This window comes from Passer domesticus, chromosome 3, assembly GCF_036417665.1.
Source record: "Passer domesticus isolate bPasDom1 chromosome 3, bPasDom1.hap1, whole genome shotgun sequence".
NCBI lineage: Eukaryota > Metazoa > Chordata > Aves > Passeriformes > Passeridae > Passer > Passer domesticus.
The window spans coordinates 122664772-122681924 of record NC_087476.1 but is presented as its reverse complement, the minus strand read 5'-3'; the positions used below and the strand labels follow the sequence as shown (position 1 = coordinate 122681924).

At 42.7% G+C, this 17153-nt stretch overlaps 1 protein-coding gene across 9 annotated transcripts in view; it reads right to left on the bottom strand.

Moving 5' to 3' along the window:
• PLCB4 (phospholipase C beta 4) overlaps window positions 1-17153 on the bottom strand; it is a 191156-nt gene that overhangs the window by 107447 nt on the left and 66556 nt on the right. The window contains exon 3 of one of the 9 annotated variants that reach the window (XM_064415698.1): window positions 49-151. The exons of the other annotated variants lie outside the window; for them this stretch is intronic. The gene's annotated coding sequence lies outside the window, so the exon portion shown is untranslated. The remainder of the gene's footprint in view (window positions 1-48; window positions 152-17153) is intronic. 9 annotated transcript variants of the gene reach the window in all.

Sequence of the window (17153 nt, the reverse complement as noted above, 5' to 3'; positions counted from 1 at the left end):
CTTCCTAAATTGCACTGCCTGTTTTGTGCAGGATGAATGCCAAAGAACCTCAAAGCATGCAGAAGCTAACGATTCCATTTGTGCTGTATTTTCTTGCACATTACAAGAGCATGCAGCAGGTCCAGCTGTTGCTAACAGCAACATTAACCACCTAAAAGGCAGAAACCAGAGGAACAGTGAGGAATACAGGTGGAACCAGATAAGTGAGAATACTTAAGGAAGGTTTCCGTGCATTGTGCACAACATTAGGACAGAAAGCAGGCAGAAAAATTAAAGGCAGCTTCATTTCCTACTCCTGAATAACAACTGTAACATTCTTCTGCTTCACAGCAGTGCGTAGTAACAAAATCTGTGCTTAAGTCTGGTATTATTTACTGAAAAAACATTGAATAGACTTCTGATGGGCAGTCAAAGGCAGAAAGGGGTAAAGAAAAAAAAAACAAAAACAAAACAACAACAAAAAAAAAAAAAAAAAAAAAAAAAAAACAAACAAACAAACCCAAAAAACGAAACCAAAAAAACCCAAACAAACTCCAAAATTTAATTGAAGGGAAAATATTAGATGGCATTAATGACTTTAAAAGACATTTGCTCCACTGAAATATTATAATAAATGGTGCAGGTTTACCTTTTCACAGATTGCTAATCTTATTTTTCATTAATATACACTGACGTATAGCTAATCAGCTTCTTGAAGTTAAATTTTTTGTATGCATCTGGAGGGGCCAATCTTCTTGAATTATAAGAGGAATATTTGATATTTCCCCTCAATTTCCAGCATATTGTATATATATTCAACTGTTCTGAGAAAAAAAAAATAGTTACAAGGGGAAAATTCCCCTTTACATCTCCTTGGGATTAGAAAATCAAATTCTAGTACAGTAACACACTTGGCTGTACCCAGCATTGTTCCTCAGATGGTTGGAAAGCTCCCCAGAAAAACAGACCCCTCTCACAGACAAGGAAAAGGCCATGAATGACAGAAAACAGAGATGACCTGAGAGAATAATTGCATTTCTCACTCTGCAGATGAGCAGTGGCATTCATTTTATATATCAAAGGGCAATTTTAACCAGAACCTCTCATCTGACACTGCACAACGACCCCACCTGTGCTGTAACGCCCTGGCTGGCTGGAAGGCAGAGGTTTGCTCAGCTGGATGGACACAGCTCCTGCAAGGCCAGCTCTGAAAGCCAGGGACACCCCACAGGAGCAGGGGTGTAATGGTAATTCTAATGATAATCTACATGCTCAGGGGTGTGCCAGAAACACCCGTGGGTTCAGATAGCCCACACACTCCTGTGAACTCCAGAGGATCATTGAAATGCTTCAATTTTAAATACAATTGCAAATGGAGTCCAAATAATGTGTGAAGTCAAAGCACAGCTCGCTCCCTCCAAGTCTGCTTCTGCTGAAGGCATTTTCTCCCTGGGGTCACAACTCTACCTGCACCTCCCAGTCCACTCCTGGGAACATCTTAAATGCTCTCTAATCATCTCCCTGTGGATTCTGCCTTGTGTATAAGGTCAGCTTTCTGACAGTCACAGAGTCACACGCTGCCACAGCCGCTGTGGAACGGTCCCAGTGTGACACTGGAAGCTCACTCCAAGTACAACACATGCATCCTTGCTTCTTGTCATCCCAGGGTTTATCCCAGCCCACTCTGAGAACTGCCCCCGCAGAAGCCTCCAGCACATTCCCATCACCACACAGGCTGATGATGAAATAAGCACCCTGCTTCTACTTCACCTTGGTGCTCCTCAATCAGAGCTGGCAACATTTCTAACAGCCACTGCTAACAGTCGAGCCAAAGTCAAATTCAGCACCTCATCATGTAGGATCTGCCAGATTTTCAGTTCATTTGCAGGTTTTTTGTTCTTATTCCATGCTTTGGATATGCTTGGATCCAAAACCATTTTCCCTGAGGTACATTCCAAATATTCATAAACTAAATGCTGCGGAGGAATCTGTAATTTATAATAAGACTTAAACTTTGCTTAGTTTTGTAATTCCCTCTATTAAATCACTTTTATTAGATGCTCTTCATGTAAGTGCTTTACCAGAATGGTCATTTCTTGGAAAATATGACTTCAGCCACATTAAAGACACCAAGACTCCTATTTGCAGTGATCCTTCAGCAGAAGGGAAACAACACAAACAGACTGGGCAGACTGAAAAGCACAGACTAAAATCAGTATGAAGATGCCACCAAGCACAGTGGCACATCCAAGTGCCTGTCAGCTGCAGAAGATGTGACTGGTGCTGTGCTGCCTAGAGAGGCTGACCCAGAACAGAGGCTGGACAGGGTTAAAGTAGGGATTTATTAAAAGGCCTCAAAGGATACACCTTGGGCATGTCACATGTTTTCACACTTTTGTAAGTTTATTTAACCTATTTCCATGTTGGGTTTAATTGTCCAATTCCAGCTCCAGGTTATGCAGTCCCATCCTCCTCAGTTCCCTGTTGTTTACACTTTTTGGGCCTGAAGCTGCAAATTCTTGGGCTGGAAAAGGATTGTGAAGAGAAGTTGCTAACACTTTATATGAAGTCCAGAATTACACACTAATGCAGTACAGAATCTGGATAATATGAACGCTAAAACTTAGGGCATCAGGTGAACTCCACTTAAGAATAAATACTGGCTTCATTTTAATCTGATTTTTTCAGCTGTGCTCTACGTGCCTGGAAATACTAACAAGCACAGCTTTTGCTACTAGATAAGATCTTGCCTTTTGGGTAGCTCTACTTCAAATTATTTCTCTCCATAAAATGAGCAGGCTGTTCTAAATTCAATATTTAGTGACTAAAAGATCCAGAAGATTTAATCTTCTGATGTGCTGCCAATCTCAGTCAAACTAACCTGTGCCTTAACAACAAGTTTTGAGATTTTAAATATATGTGCACACACACATACAAACAGTTTATTCATATATATATATTCATATATATATATATATGTGACATGGATTTTTCAATGCACAGAGACTGCTCTGACATACCTCATTGTTAACTAAACATATTTAAATGTTTTGCATGTTAATGCAAAGTTTAATTGCTTCTAAAGGATTCAAGGTTACAAGTCCGGTGCAGAGGGACATAGATGTTAGATTTAATAAATGACTGAAAGACTAAATCCCATTAAGTCAGTGTCTGACTTCAGGCAGTTTTGATTGTTAATGTACAATAACGTCAACACTTTTTAGTAAATTAAATCATGACAGTAGCTTTATGGAAGATGTTTATAAAAGGTCTGTGCATCTTTACAGACAAAAATCCCAAACAAACCAAAATCAGCCCAAAAACCCACCAAAAAATCCTAAATACAAGACAACCACCAGAAAACCCAAACCAGACCTTGAATTGGAGGAGTCTCATAAAATAATGTACTCTGTTATTCAGACCCTGGAAGGGCCAAATCCATTCCACTCTGAGAGGTGACCAATGTTCACCTTTATTGCTGCAGAGGAAACCAGCTCTGCAGGCAGCCTACTCAAAGGTCTCACTGTCCTTTGCCCTGGAGAAGCTTTTCCAACTCCAAAACACCTTTAATTCAAAGGTTCCATGTTTCTTACCCCAGACACCTCAGCACATGGCTTTTCCCTTTTCTCTTCAGAAACCTATCAAACATTTAAAAGCCACGGTTAAGCCATGATCAGTTTTGCAACGATCAGTTCTGGAGACTGTATCTTTTCCAAAAGCCCATCAGCTCAGGAAATGATCTGCTGTAAAAGGTGATTAATGACAGCAGGTGGTGCAGGGACCACGCTTCCCTTGAGGCTCTGTGCCCAGCACTGGGTGCTCCAAACCCTTCCCATTTTGTTACCATAAACAATTAGGAACATCAACTCCAGTAATTACCATTCCTTCAGGAGCCATGGAGAGGACTACAGTAAAAAACCCCAGCCCAAAGTAAAACCACTCCAGGTATGGCTCAGCTCTAGTGCTGGACTTGCATTAAACCCTGCATCAATTTCTGCAAGACCCCCAGAGAAGCTGCCCTCTCAAGGAGCTACCTCTAGGCTCTTTGAAAACTCAGCAGTAGATATTAATTTAAGATTTCTGGCAAGTTCAGTGCTTTAAATGATTTTTTCTCCCCTGAAATACAAGCAGTAATTAAAAATACTGATTTCCAGTATGACCTATAATCAGGAATTCAGATGTGCAGGCTCTGGCACATGTACAAAATGTGCCTGATGTGACAGATGAAATACCAGCCCGTGCTGAGCCAGAGGGCTCAGTGATCCTGAAAGTGATCCTGAAAGCAATCCTGAACACATCCCAACTTATACAACTTGGCTGGGAGTACTCTGCTTAAAGAACAAGTCACTGAAAGTTTAAAAGAAATGTGGTAAATATTTTTGCTACATAGTTTCCAGTTTACACAATTCTGAAACATTTATCCTCTTTGAATATAGGATGTTTTGAAATTGATTATTACACAAATAAGGATGCCCGGTAAATAGGAACACACATCTTTAAGGGCTGCAAAATAAACTGGGTTTTATCTTAGTGCCAGACCAATGCTTTTAGCTGCTAAAAATAGAAAACAAATGAGGGACCAAAGCACTTTTGTACACAATCCTTATTACCATTTAGGGCACTGAAACAAATTATAGTACTTGCATGAGATTTACAACCTAAAATTTTCAATCCAGCTTCTTTTAATCCTGGATTTAAAAGACGCAAAATGGAGTCTCCGTGGGTGATTTTGGAAGGACAAGCAAAAGGAATCTCTGCTGAGCAGGGGAACACGAACAACACACTGATCTTCAGACCTCCCAAGGCACCCTTGTGTTCTGTGACTGCCATTCCACAGGGAGAGACCACCACTGTCTAACCAGCGAGCATCACGACAGTGAAATCCATTCTGTCAGCTGGAAATTGGGACCTCTCTGGCCATTGAAACACGGCGCTAAGATGAGAGATAGGCAATCAACAACACATAATTAGCAGATCTACAACTTCCTCTTGACTGCCAGGGCTTATATAAATAGCATGTAGACACTACTCCTCCTGTCTGAGGATTAAAACATGGTTTGTTTTTTAATGGCATCTGCACAGCTAAAGAATGCAGCTACCATTAAAGGAATCTTCAGTGACATCAGCATGTTTCAATTAATAGAACTAGCTGGCTAATACCTGCCAGTACTTATGTCTATATTTAGATTTATTTGATAGCTGCAGTAAAATTAATGAGTGAACACATACTGAGAGTGTTTCCAGGATTTGGACCCAACTGCTGAGGAGAAACAGGACCTCGACTAAATTCCTTTTCCTGTTAGCTTAAATCTGGCCACATCCCAAAACTTTTTGGGATTTAAATAATTTACACTCAGCCAGCCAAAATGTTCCTGTACCCTCCGTACAAACTCTTTCACAAGAATTTCAATGGGAAATTAAAACACACTGCTCCTGCCTCTGACAGCAGCAAACATTTCAGAGTAAGCACAAGGCAAAGATGAAAATTACAGTGGGAGGCAATCACACTCATTTGCCAATGTAACCGAGAACTCTACAGTCCTTTTTTAAGTGTAATGAATTTGCAAATATTAAGATTCATGTGATCACTTCACCTCAGCTTAATTACTCTCCCAAGAGAATACCATATGCATAAGCAGTGCCAGCTGTAATCCCTGATTCACAGTTTAAACACTTATGCAAGCTCATCTTCTGCGAGAGAGGAGGAAAACCCGCATTACAGACGGCAAAATTATAGGAAGCAGGGAAGGTGACAACTCTAGGTTTGCCAACCCTGGAATTGCACTGAATGCTTTTTAACTTGAACTCCTTCTGGAGCACAGCCAAGGCTCTGGTATCAGGGGATGCTTTAGAGCAACATATTCCACATGCAAAAGTGCCAAGAGAATATGTTAGGGAAATTAAATCGTTCTGTTCCACTACTCAGCACTCATGGAAGCCCGAGCAGAGGCTGGTAATTAGCTCATTTACATGAACTCCGTGCTGAAGAGTATTTAAAAGAATTCCAGCAGTACAATCCTGACGGGGCAGGACAGCCTGGCCCGGCTGGCTCTCCTGCCTGCCCATCCTGCCTTCCCTGTCTGAGGCAAGACAAGCCGTTTTTAGCTGCCTGGAAATAGCTCCATGTCTGCAGTTTGACAGCTACATATGTAATTTCCTCACAAAGAGTCTCACCACTGGCCCATTGAAGCGGGCTGCAGAAGCTGGATCAGGAGAGGCAATGGATGCAACCCTCAGTTCAGCAGCCCTAGGAAAGCAGGGATTACTCCAGGCTCACCCAGCTATCCTCCAGGCTGGGACCTGCAGGAGCACCAGGGCAGGCAAAGCTTTCAGTGCCACAGAGCAGCTGGGAGCTCCAGGGGTGCTTCAGGGGATCTCCTGCAGGAGCCACAGGTTATCTCTACAGGCTGGCAGACAGTGCAGCTCAGGGGTTTATTCTGAAATAATCCTTCCCTGTGTATGATGTTGTATCTTCCCAAACTCCAATTCTCCAGTTTTAAGCCTTGGTTTGCCAGGATGAAAACGTGGCAAGATCTGAGGTACAGTGAACCAGTTATAACTGCACTTTCCTCTGCTTTTACCACTAATGATCTGCCCATGGCTCTGCAGTCACTATGGTACATTATCTCTCTATAATCTCATCCATTTTCCATAGGAAACATGCATTTGAGAATTAATGCCCTTTATGATGATACAGCTTCATATCCTGCTAATGAAACACCAGCCCAAAAGCTGTTTTCAAAGCTCCACAAATATTACATCTAATCTACTATGCAAACATCTATCTTGGAACCCTGACAACAAGGAACTAACTTTTAATGCTTTCACAACATTTGCAAGTTGGAAAAGGAAAAAAAAAAAAAGAAATGTTATGAGTCAACAGGATCCTCCTCTTTATGGAAATTAAATGCCAAAAACAAATACGGAATTCCCTCATGTAGCCCTGTTGTTTTCTTCATTTTCCCATAGAGTTAAAAAAAAAAAAAGAGCCTACACAGGGATTTGAAATAAATAAATAAAAAACCCCATGCACTGCAGACAGAAAAATGCTATATATTTCTACCAGTTTTTAAGGTTCCAGATTTTATGGATAAGGTTCACTGACAAAACTAGTACAGCACCTTAGGTGAGACAAGTTTACAGTTATTAATCACCCAGTAACTAAATGAGAAGAGCTGAAAACAGACAAGCTTTGCACACACAGCCATGGTCTTAGGACTGAAACAGAAATAGCAAAGTTGAAGCTAGAGAGATTTTTCCCCTTGATCTTGTGATCTTTCTGACAACATTTGCAGCCACCCCCCACAGTCCCAGGGAAGAAAGCAGCAATTCTCCAGAGCATCAAAAACAGATGCACGGAAGAATGTTCTGGCTTAACTGCTGGAACTCTTCTGTGATTAACCACCAATCCAAACTGTGGAAAACTAATTTCCAGTCATTATTATAAGCACCACTAGGTAAGGCAGCTCTTCTCTGCTCTTCCCAAGCTCTGTGGGTATAAGCCCCTGGTGCTCTCCCCCGAACATCTCCCTCTCCAGAGACCTTTCTGTCTGCAGAATATGCAGCACCTTCAAGGCCCTTAACATGGAAAGAATTATAGCAGTCACTTTTTTATGAACTTTGGGGTTTTTTCCCATGCAGAAGCAAGCCACTCATTTTTACAAATTGAAGAACACACAAGCATAGCTTTATGTTGCTACATCAAAGTGCAAATGAAACAGCACAATTAAGAATTAAGCCCACTTTCTGAAGAGGATGTAAAGAACCGGCAATTGTTTAGCCTTTGCTGTTGTCTGTGACACAGGCAATACAAAAATCCTGGACCAAGTGATTTACTCGATGCTGAAAGTGCAGCCTCCTGCAGCGAATGAGCGGTGTGATGGTGGCAAACAGAGCCAATTAAAAACCCCAAAGCTTCAAAGCATCAGAGATGCACTTAGAGGGCCCTGCTGTAAATGCTGGGCTGGCTGCAGGGTGTGGAGAACTGCCTGGGGCTGGCTGCACCTGCAGGACCCTGCAGGCACAAGTTCCTGCTGAGCTGAACGAGGAGACAGCCACGCAGCTACCTGCAGCCTGGGCACCCCCAAACATCACTGCCACACCACGTGAGGGGCTTGAAGGGCACATGGCTGTCATGGGTTTGCTTTGCCAATTTGAGAGTTTCTTAATTTGAAGGTTTTCTAGGCTGATGTACTGAAGAGTGAGGTAGGTTTTGGTGCTGGGCAATTACCAGTGCACTAATTTCGTCCTGTGAGATAGGATTAGGAGAAAGGCAAAGTAGGCTCAAAACTTTAAAAGGATATAAAGACAATTTTATTAACAATAACTAAAAGAAAAAAAGTAGTAAGAGTCAAAGCAAACCTTTTAGAATCTCTCCTCCCTCTACAACTTTTTCTTTTCTACTGATAATGTAAAGAAACAAAACCTAAAATTTCCACCAATTTCCAAGTTTACCACCTCTAAAATAGTTTTTCTTTAGTTTACTTCGGGAGAGAAGTCCCTCTTGTTAATGTTCTGGAGACTTCTGTACCTCTCTGCTTTCACCTCTAACATGTGCCTTTCACAGAGGCCTGTCCAGCTTCTCAGTGGTTCAACACAAAAAGCTTTGTAGCACTTGCCTAGATTCCTCCATGCCAAAACCATGACAGTGTCCCTGCAGTGAACACTGAAATGATGAGCCCCACACTGTGACACATCCCCCAGCAGAAGTCTCAGCCTCAGTCCTGGACCCATCCTCCCTTCCAACCAAGACGTGGCACAGCCACAGGCTCATGGCAAGTGTTCTGATGCTCCCTTTACTTTGTGCTTTAAGCACCTGCACGTCCAGTTTTGGGGGAGAGAGAGATCAGTTGTCAAAAACAAGGAACAGCAGTGAAGGATTTGCTCAGCGTGACCTGAGCACAGGGTTCCCTCTGTTTTTTTTCTTTTTCTGCCCAAGACCAGCTGCTCCCAGCAGCGGGTGGGCATCCCACTGGTGAACAGCCCACAGGTGGAGGCCTGCACCTACAAAATCATCCCCAAAAACCACTGGCACAGTGGGCAAAGAGAAGGGGTGACAGGTCATCAGAAGACAAGGAGGTAGAAGCAGACATCTGTTTTTTTTTTACAGCAAAGGATAAAACCCCCCAGCAATATTAAAAAAGATGTTATGCACTGCTGCAAGCTTAGTGATTCTTATCTCTGTGTTTGCCAGGCCGTTACTTTATATTTGCTTCAGTAAACTTTGTATTTGGTCAAGTAAACTCGGCATACCAAAACATTGCCAAACATGGTTAGAAAGTAACAGAAGCAGTCAAAAGGCATTGTTTGAAGGGAGAAATTCAGATGAGGATACTTGCATACAACACATCAATCAATTATGCAACCATCTGCATGACTCAGTAGATGTGAAAGATTATTCTCCTGAAGGAATGTGCTTAAAAACATAAGGAACAATAATATTTCTCAGTAACTTCCCTCTACTCTGCACTTTCGGTGTCCATTTAACAAACACAAAGGTGCTTCAGCAGTGCTGTGGGCTACAGAACATTTCATTAGACCTTAATCTCTGACAGGAGATGGCAAGAACAAGATCACAGCCCGCAGTTGTTCCACTCAGGCCTCACTGAGACAACTCCTGCTATCCATGGATGAAACTTGCTAACCTGCTGTGCCCAGACCTGCAAAAAGACTCTGTTGCTTCATAGGACATAATCCCATAACAAACATGTCCCTTTTTTGAAACCAGGTGAAACACAAGAGCTGCCACCCTCCAGGTGATCACCAAGCACTTAGAACGGCACTGCTGTGAACAGTCACACAGGGCCAGATTTTCAAACTGGCCCAATATTAAGACTTCAAAAGAATCTCACTCCTTTTCAGGCTCATGATGGAGTGTGTGAACTTTCAAGCGCTCAGCACCCAGTGAGAACAAACAGTCCTGTTTGTATCACTTGTACAGCAATTGGCCATTTCTCTGAGGACATTATCAAAAGCTGTTCCAGCTTTGTTCTTTTCAACAGCATTGCTGCCTAATGGCACCAAACATTTCCTGCAAAATAAAGATAGGCTTACTTAGCTTTTCAAAATAATCAATTTGCAGAACTGGGGCAGGGAACATGTGGAACGTATTAACTTGTCCTGATTTTCAGGAGGAGCTGTCAGTCGGTTTGTACCAGAGTAGGCCATTCTCTCGCCGCAAAAGCTTTGCATTTCAGGAATTCAGAAACTGGCCTGAGGGGAAAAAAGGAGTCCTTTCCTGCTGAACTCAGACATGAAAGGATCCAAGCTCAGAGGTGCTCTGTCGCTTGGCTTTCTAAAAAAACCCTAAGTTCTCTGAAATGTGAGTACATTTTGATAACTTGTGCAAGTCAGAAAAGCGAGTTTCCATAGTCTGGCGCTCCCCTCTACACAAAAGCTGTTTCTGTTACATTACAGTTAAGAAACAAGAGCCAAGTTTGCTGACTGAAGCACAGCAGATGCTCCAGAAAAGACTACTTTCTGCTTAATAATCTCCTAACAAAACCTGGGGATGCAGAGACTTGACACTGTTTACCATCATTACTCTTACTCTGACTGTTCTTCAATAAACATGAGCTCCTTTCTACAGGCAGCTGCTTCTATAGAAGCAACAAGAGCTTTAGTCAGAAAACTGGATTCTACTTATGCATAAAAACCTTAAAACTTTTTCCCTCCATTTACCTTATTTTGAAAAAGTCTTTATTCCCCCATACTCTGCCAAACTCAAGTACTGCTTCTTGACTTCTATTTTGGCAAACATCTTTGTAAGGATCCCTTAAACAATGAACAGCAACACCACGGCTGTGGAACTAAAACACACACTAAGTAATAGCAGGGAAGCAGCAGTGCTTGCAGAGCCTGCTTCCCAGTCAGGAATTGTTAAAAAGTGATGGAATTTCAGTGGTATCAAGGCACTTTCAGGTCTCCTAATCCCTAGCACTGCAAAAGCCCTGGGCAAAACCACAACGCCTTCATTATTAACACATCCAGGTCCCTGGGCAGCAATCTCTCTGCAGTGCAGTGGAGTTTAGTCTCTATAAAACTGCAAGTAATGGCAACAATTTTCAAATTCCTAAGTGTCAAATTTTAGCTTTTTAAGCCTCTGTTAACCTTCTGTATTTTCCTGCTTTGCCACTTCTCCACTGTCTTCCCCCTGCAGGCCTTTGCAGCAGCTCCTACATTAAAGAAAACTCAGCAGAGCTGTAACTTCCTCCAGTTTTAATACTCATCCACTGCAAATATGCTCACAAGCAAACCTGGGCATCACCCTTAAGGGAACTGAGAGCAGACAGAAATGCCAGGGTTCAACAAAGCAACACAAGAACGCCTGCAATGTGCAGGTGAGGAGAGCAGCAGCAGGAGCTGTGACGGGCTGTGGGTGAGGCAGCCCTGAAATCATCCCCTACACCACACTGAAAGCATGCCTTCAGCTCACACTCAGCACAATTCACAAGCACACTGCAACCCAACGAGAAAATGGGCTTTGCTGTTCTGTGAGTTTACAGAAATGCAGGCTTGTCTTCACTACAACATTACAGCCTTGTTTTCTAGCAAACTGCACTCAGATGTTGCTCCTGTGACATCACTGATCTCCATGGGAACCTCAGAGTAACTGTTGGCCTGGAATAGGTTCTGTCATCCCAGATCAGCTCAAAAGTAGTCTAGCAGAAGATCCTGTATCTCATTTTTCTGGCTGTACATTCTTACCAGCATAGCTGAAGAGTTACAATTCCTGCAGACACCCTGAAATAGAGCTTTCATTCCTAACAATCAGAACATACACAAAGTGAACTATTTGTCCAGCTGAGGCTGAGATACAGAGGTTCAAAGATTACCTACTTCTAGAGTAAGATACAGACTTGAAAAAAAAACCCCAAATGATGTGTCTGTATGGAATTTTACAAGATGATTAAAGCTAGGAGACCAGGCTCCTAAAAATCCTCTAGATCTCTGCACAGCATTGTCCCCTTACAAGAAGAGAGCAGGGCAAAGCCAAGAGATTTTTCTGAAGGTATTGATTAAAATTTCCTTTTGAGAGAAAGTGTCTATTTTAAATGTCTGTTTCAAGTGGAGTGCAACCAGATGGGTCATGTTGGGTTTTTCTTTCTCCTTCTCCATACCAACCAGGCCACTCTGTGATTATTGTCCCCAGCATGGGGTCAGAAAGTTCCCCAGAGATGCTCTACCCAGCTAACAGGTCCTCTGCAAACGAGTTTTGTGCTGAGTTGAACTCAGAGATTCACTAAATGTCAGGAAAGCTGTTTGCTTGGCAGGAAGCCCTGTGCACAAATTGGTTCTACAAGGAAAACAGGCTGCCTGGCTGTCTACAAATGCACAATATGTTACACAGACATATAAATAATTTGGCTTCTCGTAGACCAAGACTAAAAAAGTAATCTGGAGAGAGGGAACTTGAGACTTGCACAGTTGTGTCACACTGCACTAAAACTGGCATTACTGAATGCAATTTGGTCATTGCTATGAATTTCTAGAGCTAATTAACAAATTGCTGTATAAACTTTTCTGAGATGCAAGAAATAAAGAGGCACAAGAGAACAAGGGGGGAATTAAAATAGTATATGAAGATTTGTACTTATTAATTTCCAACAGTATTGAAAATAGTTGCCTTCACTTACAGCTGCAAGAACTTAAGATATTTCCAGAAAAAATTAAAGAAAATAAAAAGAGAAAAAAAGAAAAAAAAAAAAGTCTTTAATTCCTCAGGTCTGATCCTCCCAACTTTAACTGTTACATGTCATTCCATGATCACAGGTTATTCTGGCAGAAACCTTCTTTTATTGCATATTTGTCCACTTTCAAAGCTAATAAAGTCCTGGGGCTCTCTGTATGGCTGGATTGTTTTAGCTACTGCTGTCATATGGTAGAACAGAAACTTAGCATGGGGTTGCTGACAGCCTCACCAGCTTCAGTACCACTGCTGATGGCAAATATCACCCAGGTACACGGTTGAGTCTGGGGATTTTTGTTTGATTTCTTGTTTTATCTCAGCAGCACAGAGATGTGTGCTAGGCAGAACTGGCTGAGGAATTACTGATACCATCTACACCGAATTTAAGAGTTCATTTGTTAATGAGTAAGCTGCTAAGTGAAACTGCAGAGGTCCACAGTCAGAGAAGTCCACATCAGCTCCTAAGGGACAGAAATACCCCCCTGGACTGGGCCCTCCAGGCAGCACTGACCTGTTCAAAGCCAACACTGATCTGGACCCTGCTCCAAGCACCAGGCAGAATTCACAGGGCAGCTGTGTGGGTTTAGGAAGACTTCACCAAGGTAGCATCCCTGTTACTGAAGCCTGGCCAGAGAGGACTGATCACTTATCTCAGGTTCACCTGAACCCGCAGCCGGAGCGGTGCCAGCTCTCCGCGCTCGTGGCACAGCAGGCTCTGCCCTGTCCCCCCTGTGGGCAACAAAACACTGCCTTGTGCTCACTGCTCATCACAGGGACAGCCAGCAGGGTGCCAACAAGCAGAGCCTGATACAGCAAGAGGGCAAGCAAATGCTTGACATCCTTTGCTGCCCCTGCAGCTCCCTGTATCCTGGGGTGTGCTGTGCCTGCTCTCACCTGCCGACAGTGGAACAGCCCCTGCACCGTGGGGTTACTGCCTCAAAAGGAAGGCAAGCAACCAACACTGGATTTTAACTCTTGAAGAAGCAGTCAAAGACTCTTCTAGCAATGGCAGCCATGAGGTGAGACCCAGGGGACCTGACCAGAGCAAGCCTGTAACCCCACTGTTCCCAAAATATTCTTCTGCAGTTTGCCTCTCAGGAGCTTGGAGCCCTAGGCAGCATTTGGTGTTAAATGCTTTTCCTGGTGTGGTTTCATCGTACCATCAACTTGTTAAATTCATAAGAGCAAGCTCTAAATGACAGGAAAGCAAGCTGGCAGGTACCTGATCTAATGTGCTAACTCTGACTAGAATTGCCCCCCTGGAAGCCAGGCAGGGGTGTCCAAGGAGAGACAGCAGGACTGCTGCCCACGCCTGTCTCTGTGCATTTCCTTCCAGGTCTCCGTTTTTATGATGGCCTCAGAACCATGGAATCACAGTGCAACGTGAGAACACAAAACCTTTAAACCACACCAGGATGACTCAGTAAATTAGCTTAGAGCTAAAGCAATAAATTGCTGCTTGTGGGGGATTTTTCTCCCTAATTCTGAAAGTCTGGCCCACCTTCCTTTTCTCTGGCTCCTGCCTCAGAGAGTAAGAAGTTATGAAGCCCTAATGATCCTGCTGCTCGCATGAAGGGGAAATTGCTTGGTTCTTTCTCCCAAAGAGGCTTTTATGAAACATTCAGACTTCACCAGCTCAGCAAACAGAATACAAAACACTGCCTGTAGCAGAGAACATCAAGGTATAAAATACTTGAAGAACAAAATGAAAAGGCAAGTAATTTCTTTTTTTAAAACTGATGTTAAGTTTCACAAAGGGGGTCCTCAAGTTTTTGAAAAAGACAAGATGTCCTGGTTGCTCCTGTTACTCATCTTCTCCACAGTAAAGTGTCTCCTTCTGGTCTTAGAACAATTAACTCTAACAAACAGAAGCAGCAGGGACAAAAAGGAAAGAAAGAAAGAAATCCACAAAAGACAGCTGAACTTCCAAGCACTTATGGAACAGATTGAGGACCAAAAGAGGCAACATCTGACAAAGGTGACATATTATCCTTGGGAGGCAAAAGCTCAGGCTGTACCAGCAGCCTGACGCTGCAAAGCAGCTCCCACTGAAGCACCAGCAAGCACCAAAATAAGGAGTTTATTAATTGCTGTAAAGTCACTGTGTCATTTTATTATACAAAAAGCACCAGACACAGCAGCAGCTGAAATGTTTTAAATGAAGCCAAACTTTTTTAGAAATTGCTGATTGAATATGAGCTCTCATTCCCAGTATTTCCAGCAAGTTCCTGTGCTAAACAGATCTCATCCACTGTGCGACCTTGTGTACAGTATTTAAAATAAAGAAAGTTCTCCAATACTTGTTATTTCAAGGACCTCAAGTGCAGCTTTTACTTCAGGACTGCTGTGAGAATAACTGGACTCTAAGAGAGGATCAAGCAAGCTTCTAAGCTGTATATAAAATATATAAAATATGGAAAGTCAGCAAGGCCACCATAAGGTTGAAATTCAGAAAGCAAATGCAGTTGATGAAGATGAGCCTTGATGGGTCACAGAATCTTGTTACAGGTCAAACACTGAACTCCAGTGCTGAAGCCTGGATTGGTTTAAAATTAATGCTTATTTATACTTCTTAAGAGCACCTTAAAACTAAGTCCAAACACAAGCTAATTATTTTTGGCATTTTGAAGCTTAAATAACTGGCAACACATTTTCTTTTAGGATACACACACACACAAGCATCCACATGCACCAAACCACCACCGCAGCTCTGTAACATTGCAAATGCTTTGGAACTCCAGGACAGCCTGGATATTATTGTTCTGCCATAGCCAAATGCTTCATTATCCACTTGATTTCTGAGTAGAATGTATTCTCCTTGGCCTCATATGAATGCCAAAAATTACTTGTTGCTGTTCGTCAGTTGCCATGCCATTGTCAACTATTTCACCCTTTGGGAACACAAAATCCACCCACAATTTCTCAAGTTTGCATTAGTAAGTTCTGCCCAGCACTAGCTTTATTTTCAGGAAAACAGTAATATTTTTCAAGTATTCTAATCACTGGTTAGTACTAGGAACAAACAGATTGAGTTTAGGGATAATCAGTGCCACTTGAATGACAAGCCAGGACAGAGGGGAAAGCCAAGATATCTGTATATATATATATTTTATATATATATTTATATATTTATATATACACACACACAGATATTATATATTATATATTATATATTATATATTATATATTATATATTATATATTATATATTATATATTATATATTATATATTATATATTATATATTATATATTGTATATTATATATTATATGTCTCTGGTATATCCATGGAGAATATGGAGCTGAGGATGTGAGATGGGAGAGTGGGAGTTGTCTGGCCTGGAGCCAAACCCATCTGATGGGTGACAAAGGCAGCTCCAGGTAATTCCTGCACAAGGCAGAACTCCCTTCCCCTCACTGCTTTCCATGTGAAGACTTTTCTGCATAGCACAGACTGCAGAGAAAAAGACTGAAACATCCTCAGCTGCCCTCTGAGAGTCCCTTGGGTCATCCAGAGCCCCTGGTGACACTGGCCAGGAGATGACAGACTGGTCACTCAGCAGTGATTGTCACAGCTCATCACTGAACCTCACCCTCATTTCTCCAGAGAATTCAGCAGATTAGAGACCCACAACATACAGAGAGGCATTAAGGAGCAAGACATCCAGAGGTGTACCAGGAGGAGTTGTTTATGGAAACAGTTACTTTCCACTGGGCTTGAAAAATTAGATTTTCTGCATGAAAAGCAAGTACTTCTAAGCGTGAGCCACTGACTCCAATATTTGCTATCAGTCTGCAGGCTTTGCAGCAGTTTCATCAGTTGCCAGTGTTGTGTGACACTCGTCCATGGCAACAGAGATCAGAATTCAGCCATGAAGAAGTCTCATTTAGTGAGAACAAGGACTAGATGGAGCAGTTCACTGAACTTTTGCTGGCCTGGCTTTGCCATGACAATTACTGGGGTTGGCATGGGCCAAACCAGAGCTAGCCAAGTCCACAAGGCTTTGCTAAGCTGCACTTTGGGAAGCCCTAGCTGTGCTCTGAAATCCTAGAGCTGCCGAGGCAGCCTTGCTGTACAGAAGCAGTTTCCAACTGCTGCTCCCCAAAGCTGCTCCTCTCAAGCTGCTCATTTATAGATCACCACCCCTGACTGTCCCCTGGCAAACTGAGCAGGCTCTAGTTGTGGGAATATCTCCAAATTCACCAAACACCAGTGTCCCAGCACACCAACCCATGCTCCCCACTGCTCCCCAGGCTCTCTCCTCATTATAAAGGTGTTTCCTTTGGGCCCTGGCTGGCTTAAGCCACTGGATCAGGTCCCAAAGACTTCAGTGGCACTCCCAGCTCCCTGACCTCCCCTCCAACACCAGCAAGTTGTTCCTGTCTCTGCAGCAGACAGGATACTCAGCAGTGACTACACTGCAGTACAAAACAATGTGTCTTTCCCTTTGCTCTGAAGGATGAAATTGGCTCCTGACGAGGTTCCCA